Here is a 20021-nt window from a genome sequence, read left to right as displayed (position 1 = left end):
GAAAATAAGTAAATGACAATAACAAACAAACCACCTGATAAATACTCTGTGGAAAAAAACTTGATTCTTTTCATACAAGAACAAGTAGTCTTGCTGTGAAAGCGTACTTCCATCTCTGGGACCCTTCTTAGGTTCAGGTGCTTCCTTCATTTCCTCTAGCGTCTCTGCAGTGTTCACTGGCTACCAGTGAGCAGGACACTGTTCATTTTAATCAAGTCTTTATCCATCACATATTTTTTTTTTAATGCTCAACAGCACGCCCAACAGTCTTGCCAAAAATATCACCAAACGCACCTTTTAAAATAGAGATTTTTATGCTGTTTTATGTCTTTTGATCTGAATTAGAAATTTGGTCTTTTTCTTATCGATTAAATTGCAATTTTTCTAAAGCAGCTTGTAATTGAATTACTCAGTGACACCTGCCGAAAGGGGTCAAAAGTGATCGAAATAAGGATAGGAAGTTGCGTAATTTACAATCCAAATGATTTGATTGCTGAGGTTTTAATCAAATCATACAGAGCGATAAAACAACAGGTGACTGAATTACACAGAAAGAGAATGAACTAAATGTGAAGACCTTGACGTTTTTTGGTAAAGTCTGAATTCACAGCTGCAAATCTCTCCTGGGGGATCTTGCTCTCAAGGGATTTCCTCTACTCAGGGGCCCTGAACACTGTGCTGAGTGCTTTCTTCTTGAAGAAAAACCAACACTAGCAAAATAAAGGAACTATGAAACTGGGAGTTTCTGGCAAATAATAAATTGAGAACCAGCTTTAAAAAAAAGTAAATAAACAAAACAAAAACCCTCAGAATTGCCAGGGGTACTCTGCCTAAGAAGGACTCATATAAGAGCTTATAGCTTGTTAACCACCTCTAACTACACCTAGGAGACCTGGAAGCACAGTGGTTAAGAAATACAGCTGCTAACCAAAAGGTCCGCGGTTCAAATCCACCAGCTGCTCCTTGGAAACCCTATGGGGGCAGTTGTACTCTGTCCCACAGGGTCACCATGAGTCGAGATCGACTTGAAGGTGATAGGTTTTGGTACAGAACTACACCTAGGAGCTGTGGTAGTGCAATGGTTAAGCACTCTGCTGCTAACCAAAAGGTCAGTGGTTGGAACCCACCAGCTGCTCCATGGGAAAAAAGACCTGGTGATCTGCTCCTGTAAGGATTATAACCTAGCCCTATGGAGCAGTTCTACTCTGTCCTGTAGGGTCACTATGAGTCAGAACTGGCTTGATGGCACACAACAACAGCAGCAACAATGCTGAGGAGTCCTTGGGTGGTACAAATGGTTAAAGAGCTCAGCAGCGAACCAGAAGTTTGGAGATTCAAGTCCACCTGGATCCAAATTCACCCAGGTACCTTGGAAGAAAGGCCTATCAATCTACTTCTGAAAAATCAGCCACTGAAAACCCTGTGGAGCACAGTTATACTGTGACACACATGGCATTGCCATGAGTCAGCTTTGACTTGATGGCAACTGATTTTTTAACTATGCCTAAGTAATCACAGAAAAACATAAGGGAAAAAAAATGGGTTTTTTAACACCTTATGTTTTGAATTTTCTCAATACTTTATTAATACTCTAACAAACCTGTATCATCTATCCATGTTCACCTTAGAGGGGAAAAGTGATAATTTTCCAGTAAGCCCAGGTTCCATGAGGGTCAATCTCAGAATTTGTAATGTACATTAAACCCAAACAGCTTAAAATCTTTCAAAGCGTAAATTCTTTTCTCACTCATGGCTTTCAGAAACAGACAACAGCATTATTAACACTGTGCACTATTCTGAGAACATGAATTCCTTATGACATAATGCTGTTAGTCATGGCTATGAGGAATCACATGCCCCTTTTAAAGTTATTGTTGATACCTGGGCAAAGCCAGTATTCTCCCCCCATCCCCCCGGGAGCTAGAAGTGATTTAATTTATCGCTCTGGGGAGAAAGAGGGAACTTTTGGCTACCGAACTTTCCAGACAACCTCTGAATCATACTGGCAATTGTGAAAGCGTCAGTGAGAAATAGAGGCCCTGAATTCCTATCCTGGGGTCTGGTTTTGATGGATGTGGAGGCCCCTAAAGGGTGGTAGAGACAAGGTTTAAGCAAACACGTTTTAGGGCACAGATTTTGAAAATTGAGTACCACTGTCCCACCTGCTGTGCTTCATTTCAGAATCCACAGCTGTCATTAGCGGAGAACAAACTGCTTTTCCAACCACACACCACATCATATTGCCCCAGCTCACGCTGGAAATTGCAAAACTCTTATGGAGGATCATGTCCCGAGAGCTGTCTCTCTTTGTTAGACCTTTCTGATTTTTATTATCCTGGGGCGTGCTGGTGGAGGGGAAGGACAAAATGTGTGCACACATAGGTTCAGAACATAAAAGCTTTGGAGAGCAGATCTTAGATTTGATGCTCTATTTCCCATTTTAAATAAATGTATAGGGCCAACTCAGGAATCACAACTCCTTAAGTTGAATTTGGTACAAAATAAAATCTAATGGCAAACCATCATAGGCACAGACTGATCCAATTTTAAGGACCTAGAGAAGTCACATCCTCATTTCATAGTTAAGGAAGGTCTCCTGACATTAGTTAGTGATCTCAATAGCACACAGAAGACCAGTGGAGTGGACTTGGCATTCTTGCCTTCCAAGCCCTATCTCTTCCTCCAGGCTTCCCCCCGACTATTGGTACACCCCAACCATCCTAGTCTTTGAATCTCCAGATCACGAACCCCACAAAATCAAGCACTTGATTACGTAGTCAATTTGTACTTGACGGAACTACAAGAGAGAGTTGCAGAAGGCGACGAGATTAAAATGGGGAGGTAGGTCTAGGGTTTAGTCCCATCTGGCACCGACTAGCGTGGAATCTGAGCAAGCCACTTAATGTCGCTGAATCCGTTTTTTCATCTATAAAATGGAATGGGTGAGGAAGGGAAAAAGCATGCCAGTGTTTGCTCAAGTCCCTTCTGGTTCTTAGGTTCTCTTCTTGCCCTGGAAGAGTTTATACTTTGTATGGGGAAATCACATAATAAAATGTAACAAGTCCAATATCTCTGCATCTGCCAAGAAATAACACAAGCGGATGTATGATCAAGAATCAATAATAGGTCAACAGTTATTCTAAAGCATGGATGAGAAGGTTGGGGGGCAGTGAGATGAAGTTAATGGGAATGGAATGATTAGATAGGAAATAATGAGAATGTTGACACAATGTGAAGAATGTAACCAATGTCATTGAACAATATGTGTAGAAATTGTTGATTGGGAACTTGTTTTGCTGTGTATACTTTCACCAAATATACAATATTTTTTTAATTCAATAATAAAACATAATGATGTCAACAATACCACCCCCTTAAGACTTCTGAATCCTTTCACTTATAAATAGGGCATAACAAAAAAAAAAAAACAAAAACAAAAACTAATAAACCCATTGCTGTACAGCAGATTCTGACTCATTGTGACCTTATAGCAAAAAGTAGAACTGCCCAAAAGGATTTCCAAGGAGTTGCTGGTGGATTCGAACTGCCAACCTTTTGGTTAGCAGCCAAGCTCTTAACCACTACACCACATATAGGGCGTAGTCTCAATCAAAAAAAAATCTGGCCATTCTAAGAGAGAAAGATGTGGCAATCTGCCTCTGCAAAGATTACAGCCTTGGAAACTTATGGGATACTTCTACTCTGTTCCACAGGATCTCAAAGAGCCTGGTGGGTTCAAACTACCAACCTTTTGGTTAACAGCCAAGAGCTTAATACTGCCACCAGGGCTCCTTTATTAGCCATTAACCAAAAAAAACCAAACCATTAGCCATTAGGGAGATGCAAATCAAAACCACAATGAGATACCACCTCAGCCTCATTAGAATAGCTATGATTAAAAAAAGGAAAACAACAGGCATAGGTGAAGATGTAGAGAAATTAGAACCCTTATCCACTGCTGGTTAGACTGCAAAGTGGTACAGCCACTATGGAAAGCAGTTTGGTGATTCTTCAAACAGTTGAACATGGAACTACTGTATAACTCAGCAATCCCCATTCTACTCATATACAGGCAGTCCTGGGTTACAAATGTCAGACTTACCTACAACCTGTAGCTGTAGATGAACCCCATAAAGCATATTATATTAAAGATGTAAGGTACATACAGTGGTTTGTAATAACAAACAGTTGCTACTTTGGACATGCATCAAAACATTATTATTACTGTGTTTCACCGTATCTGGAAGTGTTTCTGTAATGTTTTTTATACATAGAGAGGTATACTGTGCGCTAAGACAAATGTTTGACTAACTGTTCCAACTTACGTACAAATTCGACTTAAAGACAGACTTAGAAAGCGAACTTGTTTGTAATCCAGGGGCTTCCAGTACCCAAAAGAAGTGAAAACAGAAATGCAAACAGAAACCTGTACATCAATGTTCATTGCAGCATTTTTCACAATAACCAAAAGGTGGAAACAACTGAGATGTCACTCAACAGATAAATGGATAAATGAAATGTGATACATACATACAATGGGATACTACTCACCCACAGAGAGAAATGAAGTCTTGATACATGTCACAACATGGGTGAACCTTGAAAGCGTCATGCCAAGCAAAGTAAGTCAGACACAAAATGAGAAATACTGCATGACCACACATGAAATAAGCAAATATATAGAAATCAAAGCTTATTAGTGGTTACCAGGGGTAGAAGGGAAGGGAAAAGGGGGAATTTTTGCTTGGGGAGCACTGAGTTTATGTCAATGATGGTGGAATAATTTGGGAAAAGATAGGGATAGGGGTTGTGCAACATTAACAGTATAATCAATGCCACTGAATTGTACATGTAGAAACTGTTGAATTGGTGAATGTTTTGCTGTGTATATTTTCACCATAATTAAAAAAAAAAAAAAGAAAGGATTAGTCAGCTCTGGCAAGGGAAAAAAAAGGAAAAGGCTAAATAGCCTTTTAAGGTTAAGTTGAGGTAAACAACACCTTTCCTGAGAGGGACAAATAGTCCAGTCAGCCTCTCAGTAAGTGAAATCACTCTTACAGAATGAACAGAATCCCACCTTCCCATACACAGAAGCCCCCATGATAGAGACCACAGGGCACCTGGGGGTTCCAGTTGAGTGATGTCCAAGTCTTGTCAGAAAAATGGCTGCCGTTTTAGATTCTCACACTAACCCAGTCCTCTGACCTCATTTGGATGTGAATGCTTTCTTCTCTCAGCTGTGCCATAGTCATGGGAAGTCTAGGAAATTCTGGGGGTCATGAAAACAATCAAATGCACCTTAAAAAGAACACACACACTCTAATACTGGCAGTAAGAGAGCACTACACTGCTCTTCCCTTCTTGGCTTTAAGCAGCTTCTCAGTTCCCTGGGTACCTCTGAGGATAGCAGAGAATTAGGGTCAACCAGGCAGCCTATTCAGCGGTTTGTGTGTGTGCTGGCTTCCTGGATACTGAGAACTCACCCCAGAGTTATTTGCACTTTTCAGTGAAAGGGAAGAATGTTTTCTGGAGCTTTTTGGATTTACTGATGTAAAACAGCATGTTTCATAAACCTGGCTTCAGCTGGCTGTCCTTCCTCAGACTCGTCTTCCTTCTCAGTATAACCCTAAGATCTGTTACGGCTCACTTTACTCATTCATAGTTCTTGGGGGAATCCAGACCTCACCATGGTAGGCACTGGGTAATACATCTGGAAATGATGATTTGTCACGTAATCATGAGAACAGATACGATTTTGTTCCAAATTAAACAGCAAACACGGTCTGTGCAGCTGGCTCCTTTGCCCAAGCAAACTGCTTGTAAATTTTATTCTGCTCTCTTAGCTCGGACAGTTTCTCTGCTGGTTTTCCCATAACATGGGAAACATGGAAACCTGCACACAGGCTGCTCCTTCCTGGAGGAACAATGACAATATTATTTGCTATGGAGACTAGGAGAGTGAATGAAACTTGAGCAAACTTTTCCATGGCAAGCTGAATGCTCTCACAGAGAGCCCCGTGGCGAAGGAAACTGCAGTCTCCAGAGTGCTTGATGGAGGATGGGGTGGGTGGAGCGTAGGAGAGAAGCTTTAGCCTCAAAAAGAAAAAGAAAGAAAAGATGGCAGAGACCCTGAGAAATAGGAAAAAAAAAAAAAAGACGGAAACCATACATCAAAACCAAAAAATACGTGTGTCTATCTGCAAGCATACAGCACAAGTAAGAATGAAAAAAATCCAGACTTAAAAGAAGTAAAAGAGAATAACATAGTTACAGAAAAATTACCTGTCTTATAGTAAAGCTTGAAAAAAAAAAATTTTTTTTTTTTTAAGGTTAGCAAGAAAATTTTGCAAAACAGAACCAGACAAGTAAAACCTTGTAAAAGTGGAAAGGAATTCCATGTTCTATGGCTGGGGAATTTTTCCAGAATCGGAGAAAATAGGTTGAAACTGAATGGAAATGTTGTTTGAAGATGAAAACTATATAGACCTCTTAGTACCAGTTAGATGAAAAAAAGAGTAACCCTGGCTACACTAGAGGATAAACAACATTGTGAGCAACTCACAGGACAAAATAGGGGGAGAGAGTGGCTATTTATTGGATCAAAACACTGAAAATATTAAGCAGGGCTTTTGCTTCATTAGCCACAAATAAACAGGCATAAAATTCTCAAGGTCCTTTGACATTTACTTCAATGCCCACTTCTTTTAATTCTTACACAAGATGGCAGTCTAACGTATTTTTTTCTATTTGGTCATGAATTACTAGAATAGAAAGGAAAACAAAGCGGCAAATTCTATGACAAGACTTCATTCCTCTATTAACTTTTTTCCAGTAACCAAAGAATTGCACTCTATCCTGACATTCTCCACTTGGCCTAACATCCCAAATAGACTAGAAATATGCTTATATCTTTAGGTAAAGGTGAGGGAACCTAACGCATTCATTCAATTTCCACAGAAAATAGGCATCAGAGTCCCACTTAGACTCACAACCATTCATGTACTGAAGGAGAGATAACTCTTAAATAACTCCTGACAGGAGTTATTTCTCCTCCCTCAGGATGGGTTTACTGTTGATATACTTTAACCCTACTAAACTTTAAAAGCAAATAGATTCAAAATACTCAGTGATGATCTTGGGAAAGTTCAAAATTGAATGGGAGAAAGTTTTCAAAGTCAGCAAAGAGGGAAATAAGAATTCTGGGCTGGGAAGGAAAAGAAAATTGAGAACACAGTTTCTACTTCAAGTGTCAGGAAGTGGGGTAGGGATTGCCTTCCTGTGTAGTTGTCTACCTGGACCTGATTTTTTTCCCCCTTGTGACATACAAAAAGGGATATTCAATAGATATTTGATGACTATATGATCATAAAGATAAGGGGTTATTAGCTCATAGCCTGTGGCTTCTGGATACCTACCATACACTGATATTGTCCATCAAGACAGCTTTTAATCACATTAATACAAAATCTGTAAAATTATTTTATTAAGTAAAAGAGATACCTGGTATGGAAAAATGCTGGACTATGATGTTGTGACCAGTGTATTATACAGTTGACATTTAGAGTGCAGTGTTTGGTACTGTAAAAACAAAGCAAAACAAAAATCCATACATTTAAGTGTCAAACATAAGGAAGGAGTCTTGCCTCCCATTTAATCACTTAGAATCTTTCATTTATATATATATATATATACCTATAAATATAGCATCTGAGATCACAGAAAGCCATATATTTATATACCCATTTTATGGAAGGGTGTTTCCTGCTTCTGCAACTAGCATCATTCATTCTACAAACATTTACTGAGCCCCAACTATATGCCAGGCTCTGTTCTAGGACTGGGGGATGGTGCAATGCACACTACAGGCAAAATCCCTGTCCTTACCTAGCTTCTATCAGGTTTGGAAAGGCAGACAATAAACAAATAAGTAAATGCAGTATTTCAGGTGGCAATAAGGGCAATGGTATAAATAAAGTAGGTAAGGAGGAAGATAGGGAGTGCCAGAGCAGAGCAGCAGGTCATGCAGAGGGATGTTGTTCTCTTATACAGACTGGCCAGAGAAGGCTTCTAAAAGGGTGCCACTTGAGCAGAGAGCTCAAAGAAGAGCGTATAGGTATGGGGGTGGGGAAAGTACTTCAACAAAGAGAAAAGCAATGCACAAATCCTGAAAAAGGGTAAGCCTGGTATACTGAAACAGCGAGGTCAGTGAGCCAGTGAAGGGTGGACAAGGGAGAGGGTGATAAATGAAGCCACACAGATCAAGTAGAGTCTTGGAGGCCATTGGACATCAGGTTATTTGAATGCATGTTCAACTGTGTATTCTTGACATTAAAGAGATATGAAATGAATTCTCTAACTTAGAAAACATATTCTTCCTTCCTGTTTTAAATAAATAAATAAATAAACTAGACAAATAAACCTGGCTGATTTGAGAATGGCTCAGTTATTTTTAATTTACTTTTTGGTAACTAATTTTTAACTCACCCACCCAAACTCCATTTGTGAGATAAGGGAGTACATATGGGCTCCAGAGGGATATGGAAATTAATCTCACTTCTGCTGAAAGACCTTTTAATAACTCATATGTTATTTTACCTTGTGTGAATTTCTAGCAAGAGGGTTTCACTTCAGAATTTTCTGAGGAACAGGTCTTGCAGTACATCAAAACAGAAATAAAGTTGGAATTAAGAAATTTTGTTTTTTCCTAGATAGTGTACAACTTTTTTTCCATTTTCTCTCATTAAATATTTAATCACCATCAGTTGTGGACCTACTATGTGGCTACTATCTCTCTCTATATATATATCTATATAATGTGTATATGTATATATATACTAGAGAGAGAAGTAGAGAAAGCTCCACCACTTTTAATGATAAATTGTAGTTCTTTAGATCTTAATATTAATTCTCTAGAGTCAATATTTTCCTGGCTGATATGTGTTCCTGTTATTAATAAACCTTTGTCACAATTACTAAGAATTCTCTATGATATCTAAATAATTGCCTGCACATTTATTTGTACTCATGTCAAATTTCCAAAATTTATATTTAAAAATTGAAAGCAATATTTGTCTAAAACATTCATTTAATTTATTTGGGAGAAAAACAAATTATCGCCTTGTTTTCTCACATGTCCTTCCCTTCATTGGGAAGATTTTTACCCCCTACTTGTTCTTCTGCCTAATTCCAATCTGTCCCTGTAGTTCTCAGCTTCCTTCTAAGTCTGGATTATTGGGTATCCCTCCCATAGGATCCCATGGTCTTCTGCTATCATAGTAATAATTGCTACTTAACCCATAAACCAGTTGCCATCAAGTTGATTCCGACTGCTGGTGACCCCATGTGTGTCAGAGTAGAAGTGTGCTCCACAGGGTTTTCAGTGGCTGATTTTTCAGAAATAACTTGCAAGGCCTTCCTTCCAAGGTGCCTCTGGGTGGATTCAAACCTTCAGTCTTTCAGTTAGCAGCTGAGCATGTTAGCTGTTTGCATCATCCATGTAAGCACCACGCTGGTAGGGGCTGTGTCTCTTTCCCTAAGAACCAGAACAACTCTCAACACATAGTAGGTGCTGAATAAATATTTGCTTAAAATAGCACTTAAAGATACAACTCTGAATAGAGAACTGGGGAAAAAAATATGAATTCACAGAATCCTCTATTAGGTTTAATCATTTAATTCATTTATTTCTATTGCGAAGGGCTATTACACTTTAAAATGGCCGGCCAATTTAAAATGCTACACAGGGACTGTTGGAGAATTTCCACCCCATATGCCAAGAAAGCTAAGTAAACCAGTTTGTTTTGCTTACAATTAGAAATATAAAATCTTGGGAATCACATTTCTTAAAGCTCATGCCAGCTTTTATTGTTGGTAGTTTTAAAAATGCATTACATGTTCTATGGTATTTCTGAAGTCTTCAAAGCACATGCCATATAAAAAACTGTCTGCCAAGTGCAATAACACACAACATAAGAAGGAAAGGCCTGGCAAAATAAGTCAGTTCACAGCAGAATTCAAAATAGTAGCCTGGACCATTCATGCCATACTTAATTGGGCTCTTATTATGATCAAGCAGGGAACTCAAGATGCATCGGTAACTTTCTTCCCCCAAAACAATGGACCTAAGGCATTAGGGCTACTCAGCTTTTCTATACTTTATGCATGGAAATTTTTGGAATCAAGTGCCAACACTGTATATGGTGTAAAGTGACAGTAATTAATTTTGGATTAGGATTGATTTTTATAACACTAGAATATTATCTAAATAACATAGTGTCTAGATAAGGTTGTTGTACATTAGACCTTATGCAAAAATGTTTAAGTATCCTTTCCACCAATCAGCTTATAACTGAGCAATTAGTCCTTTTTTTTTTTTAATTGGTTTTAGAAATTTTCCTTGTACACTAACATAAATTCTTTCTCTGAAGGGAGAAAATGAAAGGTAAAGAAAAAAGTACGAACAAAGCAGAAAAGAAAAAAAGTTCCATTGGGAGTACTTTCCCGTTTTCACTTGCTTTCTCCCCAGCTCATCTTTTCTGACAGGTGTCATATTTTCCCCATGTTTCAAGTTGTATTTCCCAACAGGCTTTCTGAAATATGCATTTTTAAAAGAACGACATTCAAAACGAGGCTTGATAAACTATATATGAGAACTTAAGGCTCTGACCCATTCCTTGCCCTCTTCTATGAAGAACTGAAGAATGGTCATACGTGGCCTGTATATACTCTTTTATTTTAAATACATTGGAGACATGGAATCCAAAGGTGTCACTCTATCTTACCAATTAGAGACTTGTTATTTTATTTTCTGGTAATTTATTGAGCAACTACTATATACAGAATATGTTTTTCACGTATTACCTCTAATCCTTAAAACAGTTCTACTGTATGGGCATTATTTTTTGTCATTGTAAGAGTAACTAAGCTGTCTCTGAATTAGTAGGTAGCTTTTTTTTCTCACTAGCATGAAAACTAAAGCCCTTTGTAATATCTGCACCTAATATTATGGTATGTATAACAGTATGCATAGTCTGCATTAGAAAGTATTACTGTAATAGCTGGTTTTGTCATGTAGCCCAGTCAATGCCTTAATTAACCCGTTAAAAAGACAATGACAATCCCTTTCGGTTTCTGCTTTAACATTCTTTTATGCCATCACGTTACATATATTCCTGGCTATTTTTCGATAACTGTGGAAAAATTACAAAATATATATATATGTATATATAGAGAGACAGAGAGAGCTTAATGTGTATTATTTGCCCAAATAATTGCTTAAATTAGAACTCATGAAAAAGACAGCAACAAAAAGAGCGTAATACAGCGTGAGTAGCTATGTGAGTAGTGGCATGAGTAACAATTTGGAGTGCTTTGGAGTTTTTCACATCTCTGGAAGTTTTGATTTCTCCTGGATAAGGTATTCTTACTTCAGTCAAGACCCCAAATTGGTGGCTCGATCTTTAGTACAGAACACAGATTGGTAAGACACCGAAGAAACCAGGTGGGGAGCAATTCACTATAAGTTATTAATACAGGACTGGAAGAGAGAAGGGAACTGGGGGAAGAAGGTTTTAATCACATGACATTCTGGAGCTTTAAGAGAGGAGGTTTGGAGATGGTGCAGCCAGTGAAGAGAAGAGCTGCAGAAGACAAACTTTGAGAAAGGAAAACAAAACTGATTATTTGGTCACAGGGATAAGAAGAAGGATAGCGAAGGAGCCTATTTCAGGAAATTCTTTGAAAAAGGAGGCCAGAATTTGGCTTGGCAATCATTTTATTTTGGGCAGTGAAATAAAACATAAAATTAAAGATGAATCTAGTTTGGAAGTGAATGGAGCTGCGTTTAGTAGGGTGCAGAAGTCAGGTCAGAGCAGTATTGTTCCAAACAGGAAGCAGAAGACTAAGCAGCTCTGCAGGACAGAGTAGAACTGGCCCATCATGTTTCCAAGGAATGGCTTGTGGATTTGAACTACTGATCTTTTGGATAGCAGCCGTAGCTCTTAACTGCTGTGCCACCAGGGCTCCCAACCTTGACTAACAGCACTTAAAGTGATGGTTAGAAACCTAGACTTCAATGCTAGGGAGCTAAGAGAAGATAAGGATCCTTATCCATTGAGAGAGGTAAGGAACAAAAATGGAAGAGACAAAGTGTAAAAAAAAAAAGGGTGGAAGGAGAGAATGCCCTTAAATGAGAGCTGGAGATAGAAAGCAAAAGAAAAACCAAAAGAGGTGTTTTGGGTGGAGTATCACCCCAGGATCCCTACTACCCCAAGCCACCAGCTGCCTTTTATGTAACAGACTCTTTAGTCTATTTTAGCTGTGGTGTAACAATAAGTGAAAAGGTAATTTTTAATGCCATTACAGAATTGGGAACCTATAAATAATATTTTATTTTCTTATATTACCCTCATGGCTTGAAATTAACTTTTGGATGGGGAGCAATTGGACAAATTAGATGAAATAATGATACTTCAGCTCATTAGCAGGTTTACTTACTTGGTCCTTTCCCTGAATAATGATTCACTTTTTATTTTAATATATAAAATATATATGTCACTCCAGAGAAGGTTCCCAATACAGTTATGTCTTCGTTCTGTGATATACAAATTTCAGAGATTGTGACACCCAGCACGTGAAGATCCAACACAGAAATTAGAAATCAATACCCTGTCCCCTTAAAGGAGGTCTTAAGGAGCGAGACTGTCTGTGCTGAGCTGCTGTGGGCTACGCCTACTTCTGAGGTTCAGAAATGGCTCGGGACTGTTAGCCCCCTAGTCATGAACCTGAAATCTAGACACAGGAGGTGCTCTCCACAGCTAAAGAAACATGGATTCCAGAGGGGAGGCCAATATGAAACAAGGAATAGGAAACTGAGAGATCATATTCAAAAATCGTACCGAGGGGCAGAAAGGAGAAACCGTAACAGGAAGTTTACATCATGTTAATATTGTTGTAAAGGAGGTGGTCATATGTACTAGGACATACTGTTACATAAAAATAACTTTTTTTTAAAAAAAATGCTGCACTTTAAGGAGAATATCAGCCTTGGGTTTCAAATTCATCTTTTAATACTGTTGCCCCTCCTAGTCAATAAATCAAGCTATTTACATAATATGCAAAATACATATTAGTGAGCTGCTGACCTTTCCAGCTGCCACTATAAACAAGGATGTTGCTATTTTTATTGTTAACTTTAGCCGTCAGATACACTGTTTTATTTTTTTGTTTTCTTAAAAAACTTCATTAAAATAGCCCCTACCAGAGAGGATGGACATGTGGGGGATGTTTAGCACACACCCTGTGTCATTTACATCATTTCTCTAAGCATCTATTTTTAAGGAGCTGTAAAATTATATATTGATTTATCTTCTACACAAGACATACTAGATATTAAATATCAGAATCACTAAAAGCAATTTCTCTTGATGTAAATCAAAAAGAAAGATAATATTTGAAGTACCAACATTTTTTAAATACACATATTCTAAATTTTTTTTTTCTTATAAATTGTTCCTAATTAGCAATGGTGCATGTTCTAATCCCGTGACTCCTTCCAGCCATTTTTGTTTGTGTGTTTAATATTCTGTGGTCCTAGGGGCCCTGTGTTAGCCCACTGGCTCTTACGTCAGCCTGTTAGCCTTTTCTTTTTCATGGCTCACATTGCAGTCTAGCGTACATCATAATGGAAATGTATTCTAAAAATAACAATTCTTCTTGCGATTACCATGCCTGGCATGGATTTACCTCACAGTTATAGTCCACAACCAAAGAGTGGAAAAAGGCTGATATAACAAACATCCAACAGACAAGAATTGTATCTAAGGAAGTTTGCATAGTTTTCTATGAATCAGGTCATATTCTCCTCTATTAATTGTTTTCTTCATGGAAACAATAACAAGAAGTTCATCTCAGGAAAAACGGCCAAATGACTAAAATGGCCAAATGACTAAAATCTTCAGCTGGCCTAGATCATTTGGGTGATCCTCATGTTGAGTGAAAACAGCCTGTGGCTCATCTGTGACAGCCACTGAATGGTTCCGCTGCAGTGATTAGATGTAGAAAACCAGGCTAAGGTCTTCCCTGGTCCCCATATCTTTCCCCCCAAGCACAGAAAGTGACTTTGGAAGACATCGTGGGGGTGGGGAGGGGGGGACACATAGCTTTACTTGCAGAGATACTCAAGCTTCAAACTAAAAATGCTACTACACAAAATTCTTAAAAGCCTTTTCTTCCACCCACTTCCTAGGTTTTAAAAATAAACTTCTTGTGTGGTAATGCATTTCTTCAAGAAAAATTCCAGCTCAGACTCTGTGGATTTGATTGGTTGTGTATGGCTCAGTGATTGCTGAGCACCAAGTTGTTAGGTGGCTTTCTCAAACTCCCTCCCTTTGCAGAATAATCATGAAAAGACACACACAGCCTTTTTGGCTTCTGTCCTGCATGTGGTACTATGACCCTAAAGCTACAGTTTCATATGAAATCAGTGAGGAAGGGCAGTAACAACGGGAGAATGTAAGAGACAGGCAATGAACCCATGATTCCTTTATTTTCTTCTGTTCAGACTCTACAAGACAGAAGCATAATAGAGACTGGAGTTGGGCAGAGGAGAGAAAGAAACACAGGACAAGCATTCTTCTTTTTATGCCTCGCTGTGAGAAGGCTGCCAGAGATAAACGGTTAAAAGTATTGGGAAACCAAGCACAATGAGAAAGACAGCATCCAGGCTGCACGATGAGCACTGGCCAAGTTTGAGTGTGCGGGACGTTGTTGAGCTGACAAATGCTAGTACTGATATTGCAGGGATGTGCATCATCAACAACAGATTAAAATGTTTCTCTATTTTAATTTAATGAAGGAGCTCTGGTGGCACAACAGTTAAGTGCTCGGCTGCAAACTGAAAGGTCAGTGGTTCAAATCCACCCAGCGCCCTGTGGGGGGTGAAGGGGGAAGACCTGGCAATCTGCTTCTATAAGGATTACAGCCAAGAAAATACTATGCAGCAGTTCTGTGCTGTCAACATGGGTTAAAGCCTTGCCCTACAGGTTAATGCCAGATTTAAGCAAATCGAGAGGCACATTCAGATCTAAAACATGCTGACAGAGCATCCTGTGGAAGTCTCTTTCTTTCTGAAGTTGTTTAGGCAGTGTAATGAAGCTACACCTTGAAGTGCTGTGAGAAAATAAAAGAGTCCAGACTTGTTTTACCCTCTCTCTTTTTGTTGGTTTTTAAAAAGTAGTTAAAGCTTGAAATTTACCCTCCAGGATTTGACTGGTATTCACAGAAGAAAAGTAGTGTACTAACAACTTTCAAATTTCAAATTTTCAATTTTTCCTTGGGACCCATTTAAAGAACCAAACCAAAGGAGTCTTGGAAGTCTGATTCTGGGATGGAATCAGGTCTGGCGATAGCCCTCTTTTAAATGATCTTTATTGGGAATGTTAAGTTTCTAAGTACATTTTAACTATGTGTACAGTGACTTGTTTCAGTGCTCTTCCTAGGGAATTAACGATTGTTCTTAAAATACTTTCCCGTGTTATTACACAATTTCTCTCACTCATTATACTAGTCTTTTCATCTATCTAACCACCCATCTATATATTTATATACCTTATTCATTTTTGACTTTATAAAGAATGCTGCTCACTGCCAAAAAAACAAGTAACAAATTAGAAAAACATAAAAGCATATCCATTCTTTTAAACAACAATTAAAAAATAGCTTTTATCACATGTTTCTGATCTTTGAAAACTTGCATCGCTCAGGTCTTGTCTTTTTCAGAGTTCAGGTGGGTCCCTGTAGGTACGGGTGTGATCTCAGTTGTATTCCCAACCTATATGGGTTTCCCTAGCTGAACCATCACTCCTTAGTCTAGCTTCACAGCCTGGTCTCTAATATGGGAAACTGTTTTGAGGTACTGACGCTCCAAAACCAAGACCTCCCAGTTAAAAGGCCCATCATCCCAAGGGCCTCATCTGTGGAATACACAGATTACTGCTATGGTTTCAGACACCAACACTGCACAGGCTTCGAAGAAGGAATGTCGCAGGACTAACAGGTATTTTGGTCTGTTTGCAGAGCACATAAAAAGCACAAAGGTCATTAATGAAACTGTTGCCTCAACTTTGGCTGTTCCTCTCAGGCTGCTTTGGAAACGTTTGCTTTCCCGGTGTTCAGTGTAAAGCTGAAGCCTGTTCTTAAAGCACGGAGCTGTGCTCCAGGGCCAGGCCACAGGACTGACCCAAAATAATTTGGAGCCATTACAATGTATTGTATGTAGGACACTATTGTGGAGCTCTTAATATGCAGAATTTTGCATAGTATGAACGCTAATCATTCTTCCGATGATGCTATTCATATAATATGTAATACTTGCTAAACAAAATTATGAAACATAATTACTGCTCAGACACAGTTGCTGCTTTCAGTCCTCAAAAACCCAGTCATTTAAAATTGTGTTTTCTTTAAATAAATGGCAACAATCCTCGCTAAAGACTATGTGCCTAGATAATTTCCTTTTCAAAAAAAAGGAGCCTTTTTATCTTTAGTGAGTGACAAAACATCTTTTATGAAAGGTTTATAACTCAGCCATTGAAATTCGCTTCAGGCTGAAATTTGGCATGCAACTTCTCATCCTGGGAGCACAGTTTTTATTTTACTAAATTTTAGTGAAATTGGTTTGGCTGGTTTTTAGTCACGGGCAAGCAAAGGGTTGAGCTCCTCCCTCTATTTTCAGCTAGATAAAAAAAAAAAAAAAAAGATAATGACAGAGCCCTAATTACAGACCATCTCTCTGCTTGCCTCCCACACCGGGCTGAGGTAACACGGGAGATGCCTGAAAAAACATACATGTGTCCACACGTACACAGCATACAGGTGTACAAACACACACAGAACAACTGGGGAGAAAGTTCCCTTTCATTCCGCCTCTAGTTGAACTGAAGAGCAAGTCCATGGTTTCAGAGTCACAAAGCGATGCCCTTGTACCACTCCCCAAGGAGCAGCTCATAGACATGACAATTTCTTCCCTCTGGCAACAGTATAAATTAGGAGGGTGAAAAAAAGATGAAAAACCGTGAATGCAAGCAGAATTTTGCCCTGATACCTTTCCCCATTTTTTAAAGAAGGTGTTTAAACAGATTTCACCAGTTTCATCCATTTATGAGGGGTTCAGGAAAGCAAATTTAGAAAACTCTACAAAAACAGGGCTTGCATTTCAATTTGCCACCATAATGATTATGAGAAGTTTCCTGGGAAGGGTAAACTGACTTGTCAAATGAAAGAAAAACAGAACAGGTGATGGTTGCTGAGCACAGAGCTCATGGCGGGGGGGGGGGGGGGGGCGGGTAGGGAGCTTTAATTGTAAATCCCCCCTCCTAAGATCAACATGCCTTGTGAAGGATTTTTAAAACAAACAAAATGCAGCTCCTGAGTGTTGAAATACCACACATCAAGGTTAAGGGACAGTGTAGTTCTAACAAATATAGTGACAGGTTAAGATCAAGGGATGCCTTGACATTCTCCTCAAAAAGGTCAATCTAACTGGTCTGCAATGTAAAAATGAAGAGCCTGCCATCATTGCCATGGAGAAAGGTCAGACACCAGCTGATTGGTGATAGAATTATCAAATTAACCAATCGATGTGTGTGAGTAATAGGTGTAAGCAATCCTCTGGGAGGGCCACAGGGCAAATGCCAGCTCATCAATAATGCACTGCCCTGGACAGGAAGCTCCTTGCTTCAATCTCTGTCCCTTCCATTACCAAGAAGAGCCAAACCATGTGCAGTGAATATCCTATTGACAAACTATGTTCTAACAGGGATAAAAGCCACTGCTTTAAGTATTAGTTCTCCGTGGAAATCCTTCACAGATCTTTGCAAAGTAATTACCATCCTGGGTGGAAAAAGGGCAGGCAACGCTCCTCTTTCCATGAGAGAAACGTCCATGTCCCCTTAAGAAGCAACTCTTTCTCTACCTGCTCCCATGAGGTCCAGCCCCACACTCCATTAGTAAATATGTTTTATCAGTGATAGTTATAGGTAAATAAATCTCCTGCTACCTTGTGTACCAACTTCTGCATCGCTGTAAATTTTTTTTTAAAGATGTATTATCACAGTAACATTAAAATATCTTTCAGAGATATTATCACAGTGGGGGTGATAACGGTTCTCACGACTAATTAGAGACTTACTCTCCATTGATACGTGAGCGTAAGTCCTATTAATGCTAATGGGGTTACACGTCTGTATTGAAGGCACCATAGATCCCTAAGTGAGTGTGATTATCACCCTGCCTGTGAACATCTTTGAATGTTTGCACAGTGCTTTGATTATAGGGCTTTCTTGATGTAACCCCAAGAGAAACTCTAATTTTAGCCTAGTTGACCTATTTTCAGTAGTTTTGGCAACATACAGCACATGGCTTATATGATTTCAGTAAATCTGGGTGAAAAAAAATTTGGTCAACAACTGGGATGTTTGGTCTATACATGCCATACACTTGGATATGTCCACATCTCAAAGATAACTAACACACACACACAAACACACGCGCTCTCACTCACCACGCGTTTTCAGCCAGATATGGTAATAGGTAAATGCTGCCAAGACTTTTCTCCCATAAATTAATGTGCTTAGTCATTTACTCCCATAAGCAATGCTAAGGCTGTAAGAAGAATAAAGCACTCTAGTAAAGAATAAAGTATTATTGCCTTTATTAATAAAAATATTTTGATCGCACATGTCTTCTAAAGGCTAACCAGAATAACAAGATATTTATTTGGAGTTTTAAAAGTTTTAAAATTCATGCAGTTATGCTACTACAGCTGCACTGTCCAATATGGTAGCCACGAGCCACATTTGGCTATTTAGTTAAAATTAAAAATCCAGTTCCTTAGTTGCACTAGCTATATTCCCAGTGCTTAGTAACGCCACGCGATTAGCACTTCCAGCACGAGGCTGTGCAGTATAGAACGTTTCCATCATCAGAGAGTTCTACTGAACAATGCTATCGAGAGACCTCTCATAGTTTTTAACTGAAGGACCTGCATGGCCTTGTCTTAGATATGGAAACCTGGATCTGAGCCTTGGCTTTGTCCTCATCTTCTAATACAATGCTGAGTCAGTTACGCTTCTTCTCCATATCCCTTACTAAACTCCATTGCCATCGAGTCGATTCCAGCTCACAGTGACCCTATACGACAGAGTAGAACTGTCCCATAGGGCTTCGAAGGAGAGGCTCGGTGGATTTAAACCGCAGACCTTTTGGTTAGCAGCTGAGCTCTTAACCACTGCACCACCAGGGCTCCTATAGCCCTTATTAGGCAATGAGCAAAACACACACACACACACACAAAAGAACAAAAACTTTACATGTTCATCTCATAGCAAATGCAACAAGAGAGCCAGCTTTGGGATATGGCTTCTCCATTTGTGGCCATTCCCTTTAAATCTGGAAGAAATTGTTCATACTAACTTTTTACCAGGTCCCAAAATACTTCGATGCTGAAGGTACTTGCATCTTATACTTGAAATCATGACAGGGTTGAGGAATCTGTGCTGAGGTTAAACGATAACGGAAAAGTAGAATACACGAGAAGAGGCTACTGCTTGGCTGCTGCTGCAGTGAAGAACTGTATTTATGCTCCACGGGACTAGGGTTCAGCACTTGGGGTCAGCTCTAACCTGTCTCCCAGAATAAGTATGCTATAGGGTTGCAAGGATTTCATTTTACTTGGATCCACAATCAACAGCCATGGAAGCAGCAGTCAAGAAATCAAAAGCGCATTGCACTGGGCAAATCTGCTGCAAAGAACCTCTTTGAAGTGATAAAAAGCAAAGATGCCACTTTGAAGACTAAGGTGTGCCTGACCCAAAAAAAAAACAAGCCATGGTATTTTCAGTTGCATCATATGCATGTGAAAACTGCACAAAGAAGAGGGAAGACAGAAGAAGAATTGACACTTTTGAATTGTGTTGGTGAAGAATATCGAATATACCACGGACTGCCAAAAGAATGAACAAATC

At 39.1% G+C, this 20021-nt stretch overlaps 1 protein-coding gene across 1 annotated transcript in view; it reads right to left on the bottom strand.

Moving 5' to 3' along the window:
- LOC135232489 (neuronal PAS domain-containing protein 3-like) overlaps positions 1–20021 on the bottom strand; it is a 626617-nt gene that overhangs the window by 188485 nt on the left and 418111 nt on the right. The gene's annotated exons all lie outside the window — the stretch shown is intronic.

This window comes from Loxodonta africana, chromosome 10 (assembly GCF_030014295.1).
Source record: "Loxodonta africana isolate mLoxAfr1 chromosome 10, mLoxAfr1.hap2, whole genome shotgun sequence".
Taxonomy (NCBI): Eukaryota; Metazoa; Chordata; class Mammalia; order Proboscidea; family Elephantidae; genus Loxodonta; species Loxodonta africana.
Note: the sequence above shows the minus strand (reverse complement) of the source record. Positions and strands in the feature narration are given on the sequence as shown.